This window comes from Chiloscyllium punctatum, chromosome 3 (genome assembly GCF_047496795.1).
Source record: "Chiloscyllium punctatum isolate Juve2018m chromosome 3, sChiPun1.3, whole genome shotgun sequence".
Classification (NCBI taxonomy): domain Eukaryota; kingdom Metazoa; phylum Chordata; class Chondrichthyes; order Orectolobiformes; family Hemiscylliidae; genus Chiloscyllium; species Chiloscyllium punctatum.
In genome coordinates, this window is record NC_092741.1 from 135,306,314 (window position 1) to 135,330,887 (window position 24,574).

Here is a 24,574-nt window from a genome sequence, read left to right on the forward strand (position 1 = left end):
GGCCCTGGCACCAGGGAGGCAACCTACTATCCTGGAGCCTCTCTCCCAGGCACAGAAGGACTTATCTCTGCCCCTGACGATTGAATCTCCAATTACTATTACTCTACTACGCTTTGTCCCTCCCCTCTGTACAGCAGGGCCAGCAGTAGTGCCACTGCTCTGGCTGCTGGTGTTGCTGTCACCTCATGGACCTAAGGATGGAGTCCCCTGCAAGAGTCCCCTACAGCTGACCTCTGTCAAACAAGATTTCATTCTGAATACACCTAGCGGTCACCCATCTATTGGGCGTGACCACGTTTCTATAACTTCTACCTATGACACTCTCTGCCATCTGTTTGGTCCTTAGTATGTCCAGCTGCCACTCAAACCAATCCATTCATTCAGTGAGCAGCAGAAACTGAGTACACTTCCTGCAGATATAATTATCAGGGATGCTCTCAGCGTCCATGATTGACCACATTTCACAGGCGGAACACAAAACCCCATCGACTGACATGACTAAACCTTCATTGAATGTTAGATTACAAGTTACATTTTAATTAGGTACCTAGATATTACAGTTAACACTTTCTATCAAACAGCTCCACCACCTTCCCAACCCCCTCCAATTTACTCACCATCTGATCTCCCTGTACTAACCAGAAGATGAACTAAATGTAGTAACCCTTTAGAAAGACTGAGGCACATTTACCATGTACTACAGTGAGATTCCTTTCCTGTAGCACCAAGGGAATGAACAGGTTAAATCAAATTCCCACCTGGCCAGCGCTAAAAAAATGCTTTATGTATATGACTAAAAACCAGTTGAGTGCGTAATTGGTGGGATAAGTGATAGAAGTAATGTTATTTTTATTTCTCTATTATAAAACATATTTGATTGTATATAATTCAAGATGATGTTAGCCTCATTCATGGAAAAACACATAAATATGCTTATAGAAAAACATCCCCATTCTAATCAGTCAAACAGCAGGACCTGCACATGGTAAGAAAATTATGATGAACAAGCCATGGAGAGGTTGCAATACTTTCAAAGATAATTTACATATGAATTACACGGATGTAACTCAAAGCCAATGCATACATTTCATTAAGTTCAGCAGACAATTCTTAAAAGACTTTATTTGAACTTTGTAAATCCAGATACATCGTTGTCATTTCTGCTGTGTTGTCAGTCACAGGATTTTGTCCAAAAACTAATTGCTAATTATATTTCTGACAATATTATTAATGAAGCAAGCAGCAATCCGTCTACAAATGTACATTCAAAGAGAATTTAACTACTGTAAAAAATGTCGCTGGTATCAGACTTCTTTAATTAAAGTGCTACTCATAATGAAACATTTCACATTCTACACTTCAAACAAATTTCTCATGAGGTAATAAAGGGAATTTACAAACATATATTTCAGTTTAAGCCCCAGAGTTAAACATATCACAATATCCCACAGAAACACTATATACATTTCCAGTTCATTTTGATCTGCTTAATTAAGCATTACACAGGATTCAAAATTTAGATCTTGGAATGTCAGGGATTATATTTGAAATGGAAAGAAGAGGTGATCCTTAAACAATAATTTATTGTTCTATAGGTTATGAAAATCCTTAAAAGTAATTTATTGTACTATAGATTATGAATCAGGTTTGCTATGTGGATAATGAGTGCACTGAATTATGCATTGTGTTTAATGTAACCATTATCAAACAAGTTAATTTAAGCTGCACATTGGTCCTAAACCTTTTTATTCAAACTCAACAAAATATGTGATTATAGTTTGTGGATTAACTGTGCACTATACCGAAAATTATTAAGGGCTTTAAAATATTATCCTACACCTGGTTCAGTCCATCTCTTAATGCATTTCTTAGAGGCCAGCAGAGAGATTACAATTGACTCTGGCTTCTAACATATCTATTCAAGCCTTAGCTACATCAGAAAACTGCAAACGCATTGTATCAGGAAAGAGCTACTGGGAAGTCACAAATATCAAAATATAAGAAAACTCGTTGACGCTAATGCTAAGCGTTTGAATATCAATGCATGTGGAGGTCATCCCATTGAAGGTATTAGAAACAGTGAATCAAATGACAAACTCGAACAAAGACTCAAAAATGTAATTTATCAATAGCAATTCATCTTATGTAACTCAACAACAGGAAGCTGGTGAAGATCAAGCATCCTATGAGTTTGTTGAATGCCTCAAGTAAAGTAAACTTGCAAACATGTTTTTGTTAACATCTCCCCAGTTTGTGCCCATTGAAAAAGGAAGGATAATCTTCTGTCTCACTTATGCTTTGGGTTCTCTTCCAACTCCCTCTGTTTTGCATTCATAATAATGTGCATTTTATATATGTAAACCAATATGTTCCATGATCTGAAACTTGCAGGTTACAAGATTAAATGAATCTTTTGCTGTGCTTTCTGATACCACAATTTGCATTGGCTTTCCCAGCAACACATTTTCATCTTTGATCTCCAGCATCTGCAGTCCTCACTTTCTCCTATAATGTCTCCCTGCCTACTTCATAAGACTATCAGACATTTCAACTCAGGCTACAACTATCACATATTTATTTCCAAAATTTTAGTTCCTGAGGCCAAAAGAATACATAAGGTAGCATGCAGCACAATCTTACATAATGTCTTAAACACAGAAGAAATATTGCCCATAGTCTTTGTCATTTATCAGAATCTTTGACTATAACGTAGATGCCACATAATCTCATGCAGTTAATTTTATAGTAACTCCTTCAGAGAAAGTATGTCAAATTTCAACATTACAACACTGACAATATTTAAAGTATTCCATTGACTTTATGCACTTTGGTATACCGCTAAACCTCTAAAGGCATTAATATAGCAAATGGCTTTCCAGAAGAAATATAAGATTCAATTTTAAATTCAGTGGTAGAAAGGCAACACAGCAAAGTTGCAGCCTATCCAAAGTGGTGACAAGGGAAGCCAACTTATTTTTTAATGGTCAGACCTTATTAACATGCAACTGACTATCTACCCAAACAAATGCCATGACCAGGCTGAGGTAGATAGTGAGTTGAAGCAATGACAGAGTCCTGTTTCGCACCTTCTAGATACAAAAGGATACAATCGATTCTGAAAGTTACTAACATGCTGGACATCATGAGCTCTGAAGACTTTCCAAAGGGCTTTGTGTGAAAGTCCAAAGTTTTTCACAGATCAATAAAGGCCATGTAGGGCTGTCTGCAGTGTTCCAGGCATTTCTCTGACACCTCCATTATTATAATCAAATTAAATATGCTTTGCAGGTCTAGGTCCTGCATTCTCGTGCCAAATAATTTGCTCTTAAATCATTCCGTTTTCACCAATTAAAAATGGGACACAGTCTCAAGAAGAACAAATATTTTAAAGGTACTCCAATGATCTTATTGAAGAGCATACAAAATGACTTTAATGCATAGGAAGAACTTGCCATAAACCATGCCATGTACCAATTCCTCATCCAACAAGATATATCGTAATCAGAAACTGACCGTGTAATCTCTGCTGTGAAGAAATAATAAAAATGAAGGCGAGAAAGCAGAACCTGGATCTAGAATTCCCTTACTTCAGAGCAGCTCCTGTCCTATCTGCCTAAAGACTGATGGCTCCAAGATTGGTCAACTGAGTCACTTGAGTACACACAAATTGTGGAGCCAAGATGCTGCCTTCATTTTAAGAGATTGGCAACAGCCAAAACAGCTTTCCCAGAAATTGGCAGGAAGCAGCTGTCCATTTGTAAAAGCTAGTAGACTAGCTTCAGGACCAATGGAATCTGCCCCCAGCACTAACTGATGTAAGTGGATGCCCAAGAAGGGACAGGGATATGAGCCTGAGGAAAAAGAGGTGCAAAAATTCTTTGTGCAGTATTTTTGAATGAGAGCTGTTGCTACTCCTGGCTTAAAGGAAGCTCTTTAAAAATAGCGATGCAAACTCATCTGCAACACTTATGGCAGAAGAGTCGGATCTTTCCAAAGAGTCCATGGTAGTGTAGCAGAAAACAGAAAATACTGGAAATACACAGTATCTATATGGAGAGTTAAAAATCACACAACACCAGGTTATAGTCCAACAGGTTTATTTGAAAGCACTAGCTTTCGGAGCACCACTCCTTCACCACCTGATTAAACCTGTTGGACTATAACCTGGCGTTGTGTGATTTTTAACTTTGTATGCCCCAGTCCAACACTGGCATCTCCAAATCTATGTGGAGAGAAAGAGTTGAGAGTTGATGGGTTGAATTTTTCCAACCCTGAGTTAATGGTTCTGGATTAGTGGTGCTGGAAAAGCACAGCAGTTCAGGCAGCATCCGAGGAGCAGTAAAATGGACTTTTCGGGCAAAAGCCCTTCATTAGGAATGCAGACCTGTATTGAGCCAACGTGTGCCCAGCTCACTTGGGTAGTCCCAGGGTGGAACAATCTTGCCCAAGCTTTGTTCTGAAGATCTGAGGAGCATTCATACTTCTCCCAGCATCTACAGTAACTAGAAAGTTAAATTTAACGACGTGCCCTCTGGGTCCTTCCTAACTAAGGATTGACTGTGCAGCAGGTGTGGTCTGATAGGAAAGCCATCAGTACTCTCCCATTCAAGAATCCAACTAAAGCTTCAAATTGGATCCTATTGTCATGGTGGTAGGATCAACCAGGTAAGCAGTTTTAAAATCAATGGTAAATTCCTCATGAATTTACTAATGATCAAATTAACCAGAAGCCAACTTCATATTCTGGATGCGATATCATAATGACTGCTGTGATGCAGTGATTGTGTCCCTACTTCAGGACTGCAAGGCTAAGTTAAGATCCCACATGTTTCAGGGCTGTGGCATAACAGGTTGGCTACAAAATCAGTAGTTATCTTGTGACACTCAAATAAACACATAAAACATCATTGTAACATTACGGTGCAATTGACAAAATAATTTTATTCTCATTGGATTTTAGTAGCACATGAATCCTTCAAAGAATCTCATAAATCTGGTTAGCTCCCAGTGTCTTTGTGAGGCCAAATTAGTCTCAAACGCTTTTGATCAGCAAAGTATTTCTCCTTCAGAAATTAAAGACACCTGCTGCGGTGAATCAAGGCAGTAGAGCCCTGATACGAAATAAAATGACTAAATTCTGTTTTATGGTGGTAAGGCTGCTGGAATATTTTGTTTGACCCAAAGAAAAGAATTTTACTCAATAACTGACTGAATTGACTTTCCAGTTTGTGACAGCCACTCAAACAGCCTGTGTACTTAACCTCAACCCACACAATCATGATTCATAAATATCAGAGCTTTATAATACATTATTAACGTCTCATAAGCATTTCAAGTATAATAGAAAGGCAAACAGTTTGCCAAATTATGTCCATCTAAATAGGATATTAAAACTCCAATCAGTGTCAATTACAACCAGATAAGTGAGAATATGTGTGTTGATGGCTCATTCTAATGTAGGAGATTATAGGTTTGAAGTTGAGGACTAAGCACTGCATTTTCTCAAGCAATGTAGTTTTGATAAAAACATCTATATAAAAGCAGAGAAAGGTCATTTTAATTTTGACTTAAGACATTTAGGAAAATGTTAAAATTTCATTTGCTGTGATCCTCCCACAATGATGGAAACAATGGGAATATCTTATTTCAATGATTTTATACTGAAAGTGGGGCATGCTCTTAATCGCAGCTTTCTTCAATAAAACTGGAATGGCCGTATGTGTTATTGTCAAAGTTATCTGATTTAAGCAAGAATTTATGTCACACTGGTAATTCATAGGTGGCTACACCCATATGAAAATTCCATGAGGTACAACAAAGGACAATTTCACAAAGCAGTTTACTGCACCTCAAAGATGCCTAAAGAAATTCAACTAAATATTGACTGATGCTATTTTTCAGACATTCAGTGTGGCTACTCTAATTACCAACTAGGCTATTTGGATATCTTAAAAAGTGCCTGACATGTTTCTTGTTCAGGACTCAGCCAGGCAACATAGCTGCATTGAATAAGGAGGTTTTGAAAGCAGCTTTTCCCAAAAGATAAGTGAGCATTTATAACAGTGAAGCCAGCAGGGAAGGCAATTGTTCAGCCGTGGTCAGCCCCTTATATTGTCCATATCATCCCCATCTGAGGGCTTCTTCTAGTTAGACAGGACGACCAAAATTGATCTATCACCCAAAGGTAGCTTACTCAAATTATTGAATTGATACTCTAGGCTCAATTTCAGGTGAGGCAAAAGTGGGGACTGCAGATGCTGGAAACCAGAGTTTAGATTAGGGTGGTGCTGGAAAAGCACAGCAGGTCAGACAGCATCCAAGGAGCAGGAAAATAGATTCCTGATGAAGGGCTTTTGCCCGAAATGTCAATTTTCCTGCTCTCAGAAGCTGCCTGACCCTCTGTGCTTTTCCAGCACCACTCTAATCTAAACTCAATTTCAGGTGACTCTTGAGTGTCCTGCACCATGGGCTATGAGCATGTAATCTATTCCAATCATTCAAGAAGGAACTCTGTTTCTGATCAATGTAATGATGCATGTTGAGTTAATGTGGCTTTTGATGTGATGAGCAGTTGGCTCGGAGATAAAGTGAGCAAATTACAAAATGCCTGCAGTAACGTAGAATTAAAGTAGAAGACAGTGATCTTTTAAAAGGAATTCGTTCTTCGCTATTTTACTTAGTCCTAGATCTAAATCTCAGTCAATTTCTGCATCAAATTAGCATCAACAGTGAGTGTACACATTTCGCTTGTCACATTATCTATAAGGAGAACAAGGCAAAAGTCTTATCTTACAAGACAGTAAGTGACTGGGTCCTCAGTTCCTTCAAAGCCTTAAGTTTTCCTTTTAACTCTGCAAATAAACATCTTGAAACAAGCTATGTCTTAAGCTAACCCATCATTCATCTGCTAAAGACATTACTTCCTCTATTTTCATCAACATTCTTATTTAATTTTTCTAACAGAAATCTGGAGAATATTTGCATTCTTGGTGTTAGAGCACTCAGTTGAGAGAGATCTCCCCAGTGGACCAGCAAAAAAAACATTAAAGTCAGGTGTTAGAATTTCTTTGACTGCACAGATTTCTTGAGTGCTTCATATTCTTTATTCAATAAAATCACACTAATCGTAGGGTACCCATCTACAATTTGATGTTAGGTGCTGCTGCTATCAAGGTAGCCAAGGAGCTGACTGTGCACCCTCATTCTGTTTACAAATGCACTCTGACAACAAAAGGAAACAATTATACAGTAAATGAGTGAACATATCTTTATTTTTCAATTTGCTCTCACTTTAAAAAGTCTCAACTTTGTACAGTAAAAGGTGCGGAAAGTTGTACAGAAAGTGTCGCGAGTTAACTCTGGAATAAACTCAGTAATATAATATGCTGTCTTTGGAAGATTGCAATACAGCCAGCCATGTCATGAAACAGAATCTAGCATCTTTTCCTTGTTTCCATGCTGCAGTATACAATCGCAGAGTATCTCTGGCATCTTTGCAACTTCAGCTAAGGAAGCAGGAAGGCTAGAGGCTGGGAATTCATCAGCCATTTCAGGTCATCCAAACTTGCAGGGTTTCACAGAGAGATTGTGAGATCACATGATGGCTTGCCTGTGACTTTGTGTTGTAGTGTGAAATAATTCTGCTCTCAACGGTTAGCACGGTCAAATGTCGAGCCAACACAAATTTAGCTCATCCAGAGTTACCAATCCAGAAGATTAACTGATCACAGCGCCTTTATTTTTGATTTGCTATTCTTCCAGCAGGAAGGACCAATAACTTGGTCACAACCAAAGTTTTCAGTTATCTAATTTTGACTCATTGCCATTTCACTGTATTTACAACAAGCTCTTAACTGAGTTTGATTTAATTTTTATGAGTTTCTCGAGGACTCTAGACTTTCTTTTTGCACACTATCATTAAATCTCTTCCCATTGACCATTCCTAATGTCCATTATACTAGCCTGGTACAAAAGTATAATCATTATGTTGTTGAATCTCAGTTTCCATACAGGCTGCTGCAATAATTTTAGCAAAAATGTAATGATAAAGTTTGCCCTATGAAAAAAGAAATGATATTTTCTTTTTGTGAAAGTTCCTTTAAATCCAAAGTGAAACTAAGTTTAAATAGTTTCAGCCAGTATTGAGATTATTTCTGTGAAGTACTCATGTGATCCAAGTTCTGATGAAAATGGGAGCACATTAAAGTTAAAGGCATTTAAGTTTCAAAATGTATTTTGTCTGAGTAGTTGCAGAAATTAAAGGTACAAATCTCTTGATGATTGTTTGGGTGGGAATTGGTGGCACTACTAGGTAGAACACCAAACAAGTAGACCACAGTAATGGTACCATTATTTCCGATGATCAGTGACAGTCAGGGAGGATGTATCATTAAGGGCCAGTGTAAATCACGTATGGTTAGGCTATCTCTCCACTTGGAAATTCAGAGGACTGTAGTTGAGTTTAATGCTATGCATGCAATGGGGAGAGTGTTTGTAGTTTTGTATGATGTAACTTTGTTGTATTGCCTATTTAAATTGAAATTGATTTGATTTGATTGAGTTAATATTATCACATGTATTGCAATACAGTGAAATCATACCATACAATATCAGGGTAGCAGAACAGAGGATAGAATTCAGTGTTACATCCACAACAAAGGTGCAGAGAGAAAGATCAGAATTAACATTTGAGAGGTCCATTCAAAAGTCTGATAGCAGCGGGGAAGAAGCTGTTCTTGAATCTATTCATGCGTGTATTCAAACTTTTATATCTTATGCCCAAAGGAAGAGGGTGTAAGAGAATATAACCAGAGTTGGAGGGGTCGTTGATAATATTAGTTGTATTCCCAAGGCAGCAGGAACTATAGATGGAGTCAACGGATAGATGGCTGTCTTGTGTGATGAACCAGGCTGTGTTCCCAACTCTGTAGTTTCTTGCATCTTGGGAAGACCAATAGCTTTGTTTGTGTGAAGCAGACTTTGCTTATTTATCTTTACAATATGTTGATTTTAGTTTTAACCTTTTACTGTAACAGAATGAAACCTTATCCGTTGGTTTCCATCCATTGGTATCCTGGAACAACTTTTCAAGTTAAAAGTTTTCAGTGTCCACAGGGATCATAAGATCAGCTTTTCAAGCTGATGAATATGTCCAGTTGTGCAGCATCTTATATAAACTGATGTATCAATGTACCTTACTTTTGTTTCAACCTTCCTGAAATTGTTAACCTGAATTCTAGGCCATTTGTAATTTCCTTCAAAAATGGATGATGCTCCAGCTAATGTTCATTCAGTTCTTGGTCATAACATCCTGGATGAAACATGTATAATTAATCACGTGGATGCTAATGAGAACTAAGAAATTGTTCTAACTAATCTCATCTACTTTTAATGCCAACAGCTAAATAGTTCTGTTAATGTGCAGTCATCAAGTGGGGCATCATCAATGCCGACAACAGACAAATGAGATGACACTTACTTCTAAACTACCTTTTAGAAAACAAAAATGGTTTCATTCCAAAGGAGTATCTTTCTGCATGAAGTTCAGAGAAAAATAATATTTTACTAAATTATTTGTTATGTCCCAGTTTATAAACATTTTATTTTAATTTACTAAATATTTCATTGTCATTAGAATCCTTAATGGCTCTGAGTTTTTTTTAGAATTAGAATCCCTACAATGTGGAAACGAGCCCTTCGGCCCAACAAGTCCACACCGACCCTCAAAAGTGTATCCCACCCAGATGCATTCCTCTCCATTTACCCCTGACTCATGCACGTAACCCACACATCCCTGAACACTACAGGCAATTTAGCATGGCCAATTCACCTAACCTGCACACCTTTGGATTGTGGGTGAAAGCTAGAGCATCTGGAGGGACTCCATGTACACAGAGGGAGAATGTGCAAACTTCCACACAGTCACCCAAGGCTGGAATTGAACTCAGGTCCCTAGAGCTGTGAGGCAGCAATGCTAACCGCTGAGCCACCATGAACTCTCACGTTTAGCTTAGGCACACCTTATCATCACATGCAGTGATTAATCACTGTCCATTAAACCTCTTATGATTATTCAGTAAGCAGGTAGAATCCATTTACCAACTGTGGTTTCAAACCTTTTTGTGTTTGAAAAGGCAGATCCAGACTTTTAAAATGAAGGTATCAATGTAGTTTATTTGCATTTACTGTACACCTACAGAGTTTCAAAAACTCCTTTAGGTCTAAAATGTGAAAAATTGCCCAGCTCTGACCTGTCCACAAAAAATAAGACAGATCCAACCCAAGCAATTTCCACCCTTCAGCCTACTGACAATCATCAAAGAAAACTACAGGCTAATTTTGTTTTTGTGCCATTTTCTTTGTCTACTTTTGGAACAATATGAGCATTAGAAAACAGGATCACCAACAGAGATATGTTTCAGTCATCTAATGCAGTCTGTCATAATTGTGTTCTTTGAAGGATGTTGGTAGTGGGGGATTCAGTGATGCTAATGCTACTGAATATCAAGAGTGAGTAGTTAGATTGTCTCTTATTGGCGATAGGCATTACCTGATATTTTCATGGCATGAATGTTACTTCCACTTTTCAGCCAAAGCCTGTAAATTGTCTAGATTTTGTTGTATTTGGACATGGACTGCTTCAGTATCTGAGGAGTCATGAATGGTTACTGAACATTGTGCAATCATTGACGAACATTCCCACCTCATGGGGAGAATGTCATTGGGGAAGCAGCTGAAGATGGTTAGGCCGAGGACACCTCTATGAGGAATTCCAGCAGAATTGTCCTGGAGCTGAGATTACTGACCTTCAACAACACTGCCATCTTCCAATGTACCAGATATGATTCCAACAAGGGGAGAGGCTTGCCAAATACCAGACTAATGCCATTTGCAAGTTCACTGATGACACCATCATAGTCAGTCGAATCTCAGATAGCGATGAAACAGACTACAGACAGGAGATGGAAGACATTGTAAAATAGTGCACTGAGAACAACCTAGCTCTCAATGACAGCAAAACCAAGGAACTCATTATTGACTTTCAGTGGAATGTCACTCATGCCCCCTACACATTAACAGCACAGATCTGGATCGACTGGAGAGTGTGAAGCTCCTGGGATTGGTCATCCCCAACAAGCTTTCTTGGACTCTTGATGTGGACGCACTAGTTACAAAGGCCCAACAACATCTCTTCTTCCTCAGGCAGCTGAGGAAATTTGACATGACAGCGAATACCCTTGCCAACTTTTATAGGTGCGCCATTGAGAGCATTCTGACTGGATGTATCACCTGGTATGGCAACGGTACCATTCAAGATCGTAGATAGTTACAGAGAGTGGTGAACTCGACCCGGACAATCACAAAGGCCAACCTCCCATCTACCAGGCCACTGTCAAGGAAAGGCCACCAGCATTTTCAAAGATCCATCCCACCCTGGCAATCGTTTTTTGCAACCTCTACCATTGGGAAAAGTTACAGATGCCTGAACACACGCACCAGCCAGTTTTGAAACAACTCCTACCCTACTGAATGGACTCACAAACTCTTAACATTCGCCTGTACCCGTGTTTTTGTTTTTGCTGCTGTTTACCTATTATTTACTATCTACGCTATATAACTCTGTGATCTGCCTGTATTGCTCGCAAGTCAAAGCTTTCCACTGTGCCTCGGTACACATGACAATAAATTCAATTCAATTCAATTCCCCTGATTCTCAATGACTCCAGTTTTGCTTGTTGATGCCACACTCAGTCAAATGCAGCCGTGATGTCAAGCACAGTCATTGCCATTTCACTCTTGAAGGGTTTTGACTGAATGCTTGTAGAACTGACTTCGACAACAACACTAGTATTTGTTCAGCAATCTTCATTGAATGGGGGGAATGAGCAGATGCATAGCTGGTGGAATTTCTCTCATTGTTCTATGTGCCACTTATAAACATGTAAAGATCTCACTGCAGTATAGGAGTGCAATGATGGTGACTGCCCTGTATATTCATACTTTTGTTGACTTGCTGAGGTCTTTGTTGGCAAACCTGCCATGATAATTTAAGGAGGCTGAATTGCTGCATCAGTTACATTGTTGGATTTCCTCATCAGTGGTGGCATTTTGAGATACAAAACTGTTAAGGTATGGGAATTGCAGGAAATTTTTCAGAGTATCTCTTTCAACATATATAGGAGGTGAAATAATTGAGTGATGACGTACCGTTTTTGATTTGGCGACATGCAAGGATGGGAATAGCTTCTTGAATGCAGGATTGAAGAGATCAAGAGTAACGTGTAAAGTCAATGACACTGCAGTCATTAGCATACTACATGTCATATTGTGGTCAAGTTGATAAGGCTCAGAGGTGACTAAGGTTAAAGAGATTTCCATCAAGGAGTAATTCATATTCACACGAGGATCTTTGAGGTCAACAACAACATTCAGGTAGGTTATAGATAGTACTGGGGTTACCATACAGTCCTGCTTGAGAACAGACCAGATTTTGAAAGCTGTTTCCGATCTCCCGTCAAGCCAATTGCAGTTAAATCATGAATCAGTTGCAGGGATTGCATTGAAGTTTCTTGGGCATCCTGATTTCTGGAGAAAAACACAGAGTGCCTCCATTTTACAGAGTCAAAGCGAATGATTGCAATGAAGTGCTCCTGACATTGTTCTGGTTATCTTTCTCAAATTTGTCTGTCAACAATGCTACATTAGAGGTTCCTCTGGAAGGTATGAAGCTGCATTGTGCCTCTGATAGGATTTCCTCAACAACAGGAAGTAAGTGACTCAAAAGAATACAGGGCAAGTTTGTTCCTGCTCTAAACAACAGAGAAATGCCTTGTTAGTGTCCACAGCACATTTTGCTTCCCTTCTTCGAGATGGTTAAAATTGTTGTAATTCTGAAGTCAAGTGGAGGAGGGGACTCCCAGGATGAATGAATGGATCTTGATGCGAACTGAGCAACTTTGAAGGCTTCAGCTGGAATATCAACAAGGCCACAGGCTTTGTTGTTTTTCATCTATCTGGAAGCCACTTAATTGGGATGTTCAGAGGGAGTTCTATAGGAATGATGTTCACCAAAGAAAGAACATGTCAAAATCTAACAATTGAGGGGAGCCCTGAAGATAAGTGTCATTCAAAAGCAGATGAGAATTATTTGAGTAGTTCACTAAGTTTATTTTTTAGTCATGTTTTGATTTCCATCCTAAATCTTCTTTCCTGAATGCACGGACTAGTGATGGATGGATTTACCTTGATCTGCTGCTCTTGAAAGCTTTGGTGTTACATAAGCCTGGCAATGAGCATCCATGGATCAGTTGAATTGTACAGAATTCAGTCATAAATGCAACCGGAATGCTAGCTCATTTGTTTTCTGCCTTTTCTAAGCCACAAATGTTAACCTACAATCTGGATTTCTAATAAAAGCTGCAAGTGAGCATCAAAACTAAGTTTACAACACAATAGAAGTCTTGATTTTATTCATATCCTATCCGTCGCACAAACATTCAAGCAGAAGTATTGAATTGAGGAAGAGAAATCCGTTGCAGCAACATATGCTGTCCTTTGTGTTCTGGCACCACCTTGAGGCAGTATTACACAGACATGGATCAGGTTTAATAATAATTTCACAATTCTCCAGAGAAAGAGAGAGAGAGAGAAAGGTACAGATAAATGGTTAGGTAGAATGGTTAACAATTGCATTCAGGTAGTTTCTTTAACATTGCAAAAGACACTTCACCAGAATGCAATCAGCCCTTGAATCAAAGGAGAAGGATCTGGGAAAAGGGAACTAAACGCTTAAGGGTAACAAAGGAGTATGACAAGCTTGCCTTTATTGGTTGGGAAATTGAGTATAAGGGTCAGGATATCATGTTGCAGCTTTATAAGGCCAGTTAAGCCATACTTCGAGTATTGTGCGCAATTCTGGTCACCACATTACAAAAAGGATGTGGAGGCCTTGGAGAGGGTGCTGAAGAGGTTTACCAGGATGCTGCCTAGATTGGAAAATATAGGAGAAGCTAGAAAATCTCAGATCTTTTTCTCAAGAGCAGTAGAGAGTGAGAGGAGGCTTTGTAGAAGTCAATAAAATCATGAGATGCATAGAGAGGGTTGACAGAATCTTTTTCCCAGTGTTGAAATGTCTAATACTAGCAGGCATACATTTAAGGTGAGAGGGGGGATGTTCAAAGGAGATATGAGGGACAAGTTTTTTACACAGAGAGTATAGGAGTATAGAACATGCTGCCAGGGTGGTGGAGGTAGATAGGATAGGGGCATTTAAAGGACTTTCAGATAAACATATGAATGCGCAAGGAATGGAGAAATATGGACCAGTGGCAGGCCAAAGTTATTATTTAATTTGGTATCATGTTCGGTACAACCTCACAGACCAAAGGGCCAGTTCCTGTGCATACAGTTCTATGTTCTAACTCCAAGAATTGCAAGAATATGTCTTTAATTGACGGATTAATGTGGAGCAACCCGAGCATTAGATAGACCAGTCATAGTCAATACCATGTCACGTGCAGACATACTGAACTTCATAAAACTTTCAATTCACTCATTGTCTGGCATTTCATCTGCTTGGGAAAAAGAAATCTTCCAACCAGGAAAGAATAGGGAGTCAATTACTTACGTTTTAACTCCTTCTCAGTCATTCACAACAAGTATTTTTATTTTAAACATGCAACTGTTGTACCTCAATTAACTTGTAGCTTAGCAGAAAATTAAAGAATCTTTCTTCAAGGCTTTCTTGAGTAAAAGAAATAAGAGATAAATGTTATTATCTAATAGGTCTGAGAGAAACTAAAATCATAACATCAAGCACACTCAATATTGTCCGTATCTGGCCAAACCACGGGGAATAAAGGTTATACAGATTCTCCCCTTTTCTTACATATCCCTTCTCTCCTTAATTTACATCCATCTTACATCTCTGTTTTTCTTTCACCATAATAAACAACATCTTTGACTTTTGTACTAGGCCTCCACACTATCTGTTCCCCTCAATCCTCCTCAACCTCTCAAAGTAAAAACAAAATTCAAATCCTGTCTTGATAAACAATGATAATCGATTTGAACCATTACCTCTATTTCTCTCTCCACAGATGCTGTCAGACCTGCTGAGTTTGTATTTGATAGCATAGATGCCTGTGGGATCAATTAGCTCAGTTGGCTGTCTTGCAATGCAGTGTGATGTTAACAGTATGGGTTCAATTCCCACACTGCAGGATTTTACTTCTCAATCTCTCCCCTTGCCTGAGGTATCATGACCCTCATGTTAAGCAACTACCATCAGTAGTCTCTCTGTAATGGGACAGCACACCTATAATCCAGTAAGACTATGGCAATTTTACCTTTATTACATATGCATTGCAGAGATTTGCCAAGGATCCTTAGACAACACCTTTCAAATCGACAACTATGACCATCTAGAAAGACAAGGGTAGCAGGCACTTAGGGACACCACCCTTCCAAATCACTCATCATCCAATCTTGAACATATATTGCTATACCTTAATTGTCAAAATCATGGAATTCCCTCTCTACGTGCATTGGGGGTCTACTAAAGAACGTAGATTGCAGCAGTTCAAGAAGGCAGCTCATTGCTTTTTTTTATCAATATTTTTATTGGAAATTTAACATTTTTACAAGTTTACAAAAATAAACAAAAATCTCAAGTACAAACATTGATATACAATTAAATCTTAAATAAATAATAACCAAAATTTAACAAAAGAAAAATACCGAGAGAAAAAAACAACAAAACTCAACTAACTACTAATCTAACCTACAACTAACCAGAGTGTACAATTAAGTCTCTTACATTATTCAACTAAGAGAAAGAAAAAAAAAATGGATAACACAGAAATTGGTTAGTGAGATACATGCTCGGAATGTGTTAACATCAAATGTAACAAAACCCGTATTCGTGCGGGATTCCTCTCCCAAGGGGCCCCGGACCAGCCAGGTTCACAATCTCAGTTAAATAAAAGCCCTTGTTAGGATAGCCGAAATATCTGTATTTATATAATTCAAGAAAGGCTGCCATATTTTATGAAATAATTTGGTCTTTCAGTGCACCATATTTGTAAAGAAGTCAAGGGGAATACATTCCATAATTAATCTGTGCCAATTTGAATGTCCAGGGGGGCCCTCAGCCACCCAGTTTACCAAAATATATTTCCTTGCACGGAAAGAGAGAATGGAAAATAGTCTCTTCCCGTGCATATCCAGGGAGGGTAAGTTCGAAAAGCCTAAAATTTCCTAAAATTTCTGTCAGGGTACTTGCTACTTCAGTCCAGTATCTCCGGATCTTATGACAGGTCCATAGGCAATGTACAAGAGTGCCCACCTCTATTTTACATTTGGGACACATTGGAGATGCTCCTGCCTTAAATTTTGCCAATCGATCCGGTGCTACATGGGCCCTATGAAGTATCTTCAGCTGGGTAGCCTGAGTTCTGTTGCAGATGGTGATTCTTCTGGCATTTTCCTAAATGTCATTCCACATTTCTATAGAGATTTCTAGTCCCAAATCCTGATCCCATGTTTTAAGCAGATTGTCCATATCTCCCGATACTTCATCATGTAGTAAATGATAAATAGTACTGACGGAAGATACCCCCATTGGTTGTAGCACTCTACATTCTCTATCTGATTTATAAAGACTATCTAATAACGTAGTCTTCTTCTGTATATAATCTCAAATTTAGAAGTATTGAAAGAGGTCTCCATTAGATAATCTGAATTTCTGATGCAGCAGTTCAAAAGACATCAGGACCCCTTCTTTAAATAGGTCCCCTAAACATGAGATACCCCTGGATCTCCAGAGTTTAAAAGTGACATCTGTAAACCCCGGTTGAAATCCCCATGCTCCCACTATTGGAGCATAGGGGGATGGTTTATGTGAATTACCCTCATTTTGCCGCATTATATTCCAAGCTTAAATTGTGTTTAGTATTATAGGATTTTTATAGTGATCCGTAATGATTTTCCTCTTGTCTGAAAATAAAAAGTTAATAAATGGGCATTTTACTTGAGAAGCCTTGATGTCCAGCCAGATTGATTGCGGGTAAGACAAGACCCAATCAGCTATGTAACTTAATAGGGAACTTAACTGATATTTCCTAAAATCTGGGAAGTCCAATCATCCTCTTGCTTGTGGGAGCTGTAGCTTCTTCAGCTTAATGAGGGGCTGTCTATGATTCCAGATAAAGGAACCCAACCAGCCATATAATTTACGTAGTGCCAGCCTCGGCAGCATCACCGGAAGCATTCTCATAGGGTATAGGAGACGGGGCAGGACATTCATTTTAACTAGTGCTATTCTACCCAGCCAGGAAATTGGAAGGTCTCCCCATCGCTGAAGGTCCTGCCTTATCCTTTCCAGTAAATGCACAAAGTTAGCCTTATACAACTGACCAAATACTGGGATAATAAAAATGCCTAAATATAAGAAACCCTCCAGGGACCACCAAAAGGGAAAGTGGGATCCATCCACTAAGTGGGGTATCATAGCAAGGCCACCCATTGGCATAGCCTCCGATTTTGAGAAATTAATTTTATAGCCTGAGAATGAACGAAATGTATTAATAACTTGGATTAAGCGAGGCACGGACATCAGAGGATTACTGAGGAATAGAAGAACATCATCTGCATAAAGGGTAATTTTATGTTTACCTGTACCAATCCTCGGGACCGTTATATTAGGGTCAGCCCATATAGCTTCTGCTAGTGGTTCAATTATTAGTGTAAATAACAATGGCGAGAGAGGGCATCCCTGACGGCAGCCCCTACCCACGCTGAACCTAATCCATTGGTAACCACAACTGCTTTGGAATCACTGAACAATGTTGAGACCCATTTGGTAAACACCTTTTCAATGCCACACCTTTCCAATGTGTAAAACAAATATGACCATTCAACCCTATCAAATGCCTTTTCCACGTCTAATGAGACTACTACTCCAGGTATCTTTCCCTGATGGCAGGCTTGAATCAAATTCAAAACCCTTCTAATATTATTGGATGATCTATGGCCCTTAATAAACCCCGTCTGATCCTCCTTTATGATATGTGGCAGTACCCTTTCTAGTCTCAATGCTAACGTTTTAGAAAGGATTTTAAAATATACATTTAGCAAGGATGTTGGTCTGTATGACGCGCAATCTTCTGGGTCCTTTCCTTTTTCAAGGATAAGAAAGATATTTGCCTCTTTCAATGAAGGTGGGAGACAGCCCTGACTGTATGCGTAGTTATACATGTCCATAAGTGGACCAGCCAATATTCCTGTAAATTCTTTATAGAATTCAGCTCGAAAACCATCTGGGCCAGGTGCCTTACTGCTCTGAAGTTGCCTGATTGCGTCAAGTATTTCTTGGACTGTTAGGGGAGCATTTAAGACCGATACCTGTTCTGGAGTTAGGTCCGGAAAGGTCAAACTTTTAAAAAATGATTGCATCCTCCTAGTCCTGTCTTCACAATCCAGCAATTTATATAAATCAGAATAAAATTTTCTAAAGATTGCATTAATCCTTTTATGATCATTAGTCAAAATATCCATACTTTCCTTGATAGGCGTGATAGTTTGAGGGGCCTTTTTTTTCCTTTGCAAGAAATGCTAAGTATCTACCCGGTTTGTTGCCAAATTCATATAACCTTTGTTTTGCAAATAATATTTCCCTCTTAGCCGTTTGGGTAAGCGTGGTGTTTAGAGCTGTCCTAAGGGCTGTAATCCTTTGCAATTTGATAATAGAAGGTCTATCAGCGTACGCTGTTTCAGCTGCTTTTAAGCGAGCTTTGAGCAGATGCTGTTCTCCCTTTAATTTTTTCTGGGTCGCTGAGTACGAGATGATCAAACCTCGCGCATTAAGCTTTGATGGTCACCCACATCATTGATGGGTTGCCAGCCGTACTGAAATTAATTTCTAAAAAAGTTTTAAATTCTTGAGAGAAGTACTTTACAAATTTACTATCTTTCATCAGGAAGGGGTCCATATGCCAATGCCGAGGGGATGTCCCATTGTTCCTCGCCTTGATTTCCACATATACAGCAGCATGATCGGAAATTGCTATACTACCTATTTTACAGGATGATATGGAATTTTAAAAAATCGAGGGGGCAAAAAACATATCAATTCTGGTATGACATTTATGTGGATTGGAGTAAAAAGAAAAATCTCTGCCCTGTGGATGAAGACATCTCCATACATCTACTAATCCTAATTCTTTGTTCAGATCCACCAATTGTCTAGATCTGGGAGATACTCCTGCAGTACTCTTGGGAATCCTGTCTATTTCTGGATCCATAATACAAAGTCTCCCCCTATAATTGTATGACGGGCACCGAGAGCCATCAATTTTGAGAAGGCTTCTGTTATAAATTTAAAAGGATGTGCCAGGGGGCAATACAAATTTAAAATCCTATATTCCTCTCCATTTATAAGGGCTTTAATCAGAATATATCATCCAGATTTGTCTTTTATCTGTTTTAGGATTTTGAAAGGGAAATTCTTCCGAATAAGAATAACAACTCCCCTACTTTTTGAGCTAAAAGAAGAAAAAAAGGCCTGATCAAATCCACCCTGTCACAATTTCAAGTGTTCCTTATCCAACAAGTGTGTCTCCTGTAGGAGAGCTATATCAACCCTTTCTTTCTTGAGATTTGATAATATTTTCTTCCTTTTGACTGGTGAATTACTCCCCTTGACATTCCAGGTGCACCACTTCACCGACTGATCAACCATAATCGTCCAGGCAAATCCGAGACCCTTCGGGAGGGGAAACCCTATCCAGAACATCCTGAGCATAGCGCATATAAAATTCACAAAAATAAAGGCTCTCTACTACACTCACAACAGTATAATAAAAAACTGTTTCTAAATAAAAAAAATAGAAAACGTATTTAAATGGAGATTTTCTCCCTTGTTCCCAGGGGGTATCACTTCCTTTCCAAAGGTCCATCATATCCTCTCCCAACCAGTGCCCCACCCCTGACCCAGGTGCTCCTCAATAGGATGAGGAAAATTCAAATATACTACAGAGCTAGAGTTAACAGTGAGCACCCTAACCATACCCCCCCCCCCCACCCACACCAACACCTGGATATATTTGATAATGTTAATACCATGTATAAACATATATAACTATAAAATTACAACCTCAACAAGTAATAATTAAATATAGTAATACAAAATAACAAGGGAGAAACAACCCCGCTCCTAGAGACAGAGGTAAAATAGAATAAGGTAACCACCTCCCCCCACCAACTTAAATAGACCCCCACGGCCTATATATATATAGAATAATAAAAAAAACCAAGGGGGGGAGAAAATCGTTAAGTGCAGAACAAATATATAAATCCCTCTCCCCACCCCCCAAGATAATATTAAATAGTAAGGTAAAAAAAGAAAAGGGGGGAATATAAACCGGAGTGGGGGAAGGCAAACCAACATCAACTTTCTCTTACAATTTATCTAAGAGAGTCCAAAAATTCCTTAGCCTTTTCCGGCAATCTGAAGTTATACACGGATCCTTCATGGTTAAAGCGTAGCGTCGCTGGGTAGCGTAAGGGGTACTGAATATTTAAGTCCCTTAAACACTTCTTCGCCTCATCGAATGCCTTCCTCTTTCGGACCAGAGCTGGGGAAAAGTCCTGGAATAACATGATCTTGGAACCTTTATAGATCATGGCTTGGGGACCTTTTCCAAGATTTCTAGACGCTTCTAGGAGTATCTGCCTCTCCTTATAGCTCTGCAGCCGGAACAGGACCGGGCGGGGACGCTGGTTCGAGCCGGGCCCGCATATTGCAACCCGTTAGGCCCATTTCACCCTTACCTGGCCTGATCCAGCTTCCAGATTTAAAAGCTGTGGCAGCCACTGCTCGAGAAACACTATAAGCTGGCCTTGTTCTTCCCGTTTGGGAAGGCCCAACAAACGAATATTTTTTTGATGACCTCGATTCTCGAGGTGCTTTTGCAGTGCGGCTGAGAGTGAGTCCCATCGACTTCGGGATTCTTCAATAAAAGCGTCAATCTTCGCATCCAGTTTCGAGATGATTTCCACGAGGCTCGCCACTGTAGGTAAGTCCCCCGGGGCGGCTGCGGACGCCCCTGCTGCAGCTGGGGAGGGTGGGGGAGGGGTTCCTGCCTCCTGAGAGCTGCGGGCTCCCTTCCCTTTAACCATTTTTACTGAAAATCAAATTGTTTAAATTCAATACTAAACAACTAATTAGATTAAACAGCTATTTTAAATGATTTGGTGAGTGTGGTGGGGGTGGGTGACCCACTTTGCCCAAGTCTTGGGAGGAGCACTGTAGACTCAGACTTGCTGGGTCGCCGCTATCTTGGATCCCCTCATTGCTTTCTTAACGGCAACTAAGAATGGGCATTAAATACTGACCAAGCCAATGATACCCATGTCCTGCAAGTGAAAAAAAGATAATTGGTATGTATGCCTGTCATGATAGAGTGTCTTTCATGGTTGATAATTTTTGAACTAATGAGCAACATAGTGGAAAATTTCAACAATTCCAGTAATGAGTTCACCATTTAAGGTCAGATTGTAAACAATGCTACCTCTGCCCACCACATTCTTAAACAATATAGCTTACAGCTCCATTTATTGATGGAAAGCAATTTACTGTGAACATAAATGAATAAATCTGTCAAAGAACTTGACTTTTTCTGCCATTATCCTAAAGTACAAAGATAATAAGAAACCTAGAAAGAAGAACTTTTGGTTCTGTACATTGGATCATTGTGGTAGCTTAAATTAAGTTAAATTTGTTTGTTATTTGTTTTAAGACTTTTCAAATATTGTTGAAGTCTTTATCTGTTATCTCTCAGCTGTTTATACAGTCTCTCTATTTATGATTTTACCTCTGTACTCTAGAAATTTAGTCACATGTCAAAATGTGGCCATTTAAACATTGGTCTGACCAACCTCCCATCTTTTATCCTCCACACACTTAGGCCTATTCAAAACCCTGATATCTAATTCCTAGTATGTGCAAGCCATTCAACTATCATTTCTGCAGGCACTGGCTCCTTGGGAAGAAATACCCCAATTTTCATAATCTCATCCTTCTTTTCAAACATGGCGATGGCTTCAATTGTCCCTATCTCTGTAATCTGGTCCATTCCTATAACTCTCCACAGTATCTTCACTCTTCCAATTCTAATTTCTTGTGCATCCCTGATGCTGTTTACATTTCCACTGGTGGCCATGCTTCTGCTGGTTCAGACATATGTTTTTACCGTCCCTCCCTCAACTTTTCCATTTTGTTACATTTCCCTCCTCCTTCAAAAGTCTCTGTAAAACATAAGCTTTAGGTCATTTTACATTGACCTAAGTGTATTGGTGTTACATTTTATACAATTGAATCCCTACAGTGTGGAAACAGGCCATTTGGCCCAACAAGTACACACCGACCCTCCAAAGAGGAACCCACCCAGACCCATTCCCCTACCCTATTACTCTACATTTATTTCTACCTAATGCAACTAATCCACATATCCCTTAATGCTATGGGCAATTTAGCATGGCCAATTCACCTAACATGCACAGCTTTGGATTGTGGGAGGAAACCCACACAGACATGAGGAGAATGTACAAACTGTACACAGCCAGTCACCCAAGGTCAGAACCGAACACAGGCCCCTGGCACTGTGAGGCAGCAGTGCTAACCACTGAGCCACCCAGCAATCCTGTGAAGTGATTGAGGGTACTGTGTTAAAGGTGCTGCATGAATTGGGTTAGAATTGTCAGTCAAGCCTGCAGTCTGGTACACTAGCATGCCCTGGAAGCTGCAAACATCGGACCCTTTTCTTTGTAAACAGGAAAAATATGTCCATACTGTGTCTGTTTAAAAGCAACAATATTAGTGACTGCCAATATTTTGACCAATGACAGTAAACCTGTCTTATTTCAAATTTAAACAAAGATTGGCTATTAACTTTCCATCATCATTAACTAGTGCATTCTTTATGGCAACGCTTCTACAAATCAGAGTACACCTGCCAATCTCTTCTTTTGTAACATGAATGCTGTGTACTCTTTGTTTTGATATTATTGCAAATTGTCCTGATTCAATAAAAGCTTCAACAAAGAATGTTTTCCAGCAATACTCATGTTTTGCATGACTTTATGACTATTTAAAAAACAATTTCATCATGTTCAGTGTAGGCTTAACATGGGAAAGTAGAAATGATTGAACCCGTGTAAAAAAAAATCAATGTCTAGGAAGAGATATGCCTTTCCTAACCATTGATGAAAAGAATCTCTACAAGTCTCATATCTTCGAACAGAGATAAGTTTTCACCACCTTCCAGCTTGATGGATAATACAAAAAAGGAGTGTTTTCCCTCTGTATTTTGCAGCTGTTTTTCCCATTTGCTGTCTTTCTGCATTTGTATATCCAGCTGCACCTCTTTTATGTTAAAAGGAAAAAACTGACACTTGATTCTTGATAAATTTTGGTTACCGATCACTTGAGCTTGAATCCAGGCAAAATTAATATGAGTCTACCCTCATCTAGGAGATTTGACTTTGCCTTAAAGTAAAAGAATCAGTTTAAAACATAAGCGTTGTACCACATTATAGAGTCTAATCCAACTAATCCATGTCAACCAGATTTCCTAAACTGAACTATTCCCATTTGCCTGCATTTAGCCCATATCCCTCTAAACCTTTCCTATCCATGTACCTGTCTGAAAGACTATTAAGTATGATAACTGTACTCGCCTCTACCACTTTCTCTGGCAGCTCATGCCATTTACACACGACCCTTTGTATGAAAACGTTACCCCTCAAATCATTTGTAAATCTTTCCCCTCTCACCTTAAACCTATGCCCTCAATTTTGGACTTGCCTAACCTTGGCTACTCATCTTATCTATATCCCTGTCTATAAGACTTAAAACCTCAATAAGGCCACCCCTCAGTCTCCTATGCTCCAGGAACAAAATATCCCAACCTATCCAGCCTCACCCTATAACGCAAACCCCCAGTCTTGGTAACATTCATGTAAATCTTTTTTTAACCCTTTCCAATATAATAACATCTTATAGCAGGGTGACCAGAATTGTATGAATACTCCAAATGTGGCCTCAGCAATGTCTTGTACAGCCATAACGTGACATCCCAATAACTGTACTCAATGATCTGACCAATGAAGGCAAGCATGCCAAATGCCTTCTTCATTGCTGTATCTACCTGTGACGCCAATTTCAAGGAACTATGTACCTGCCCGGCTTGGCCTCTATGTTCGTCAACACTCCCCAGGGTCCTACCATAAACCATGTAAGTCTTGCTCTGGTTTGCCTCAGCAAAATGAAACAATTTGCATTTATCTAAATTAAACTCCATCTGCCAGTCCTTGTATCATTGACCCAGCTGAGCAAGATCTCATTGTACTCTTAGATAACCTTCTTCACTGTCTTGCGTTTACATCAGCAAAACCTATATCATGTTCACTTGTGAGGTCTCCCTTTTTCCTTAAAACCAATGCCCTGACCAATGAAGGTAATCATGCATTAAGCCTTCTTAACTACCTTATCCACTTGTGTGCCAATTTCAGGGAG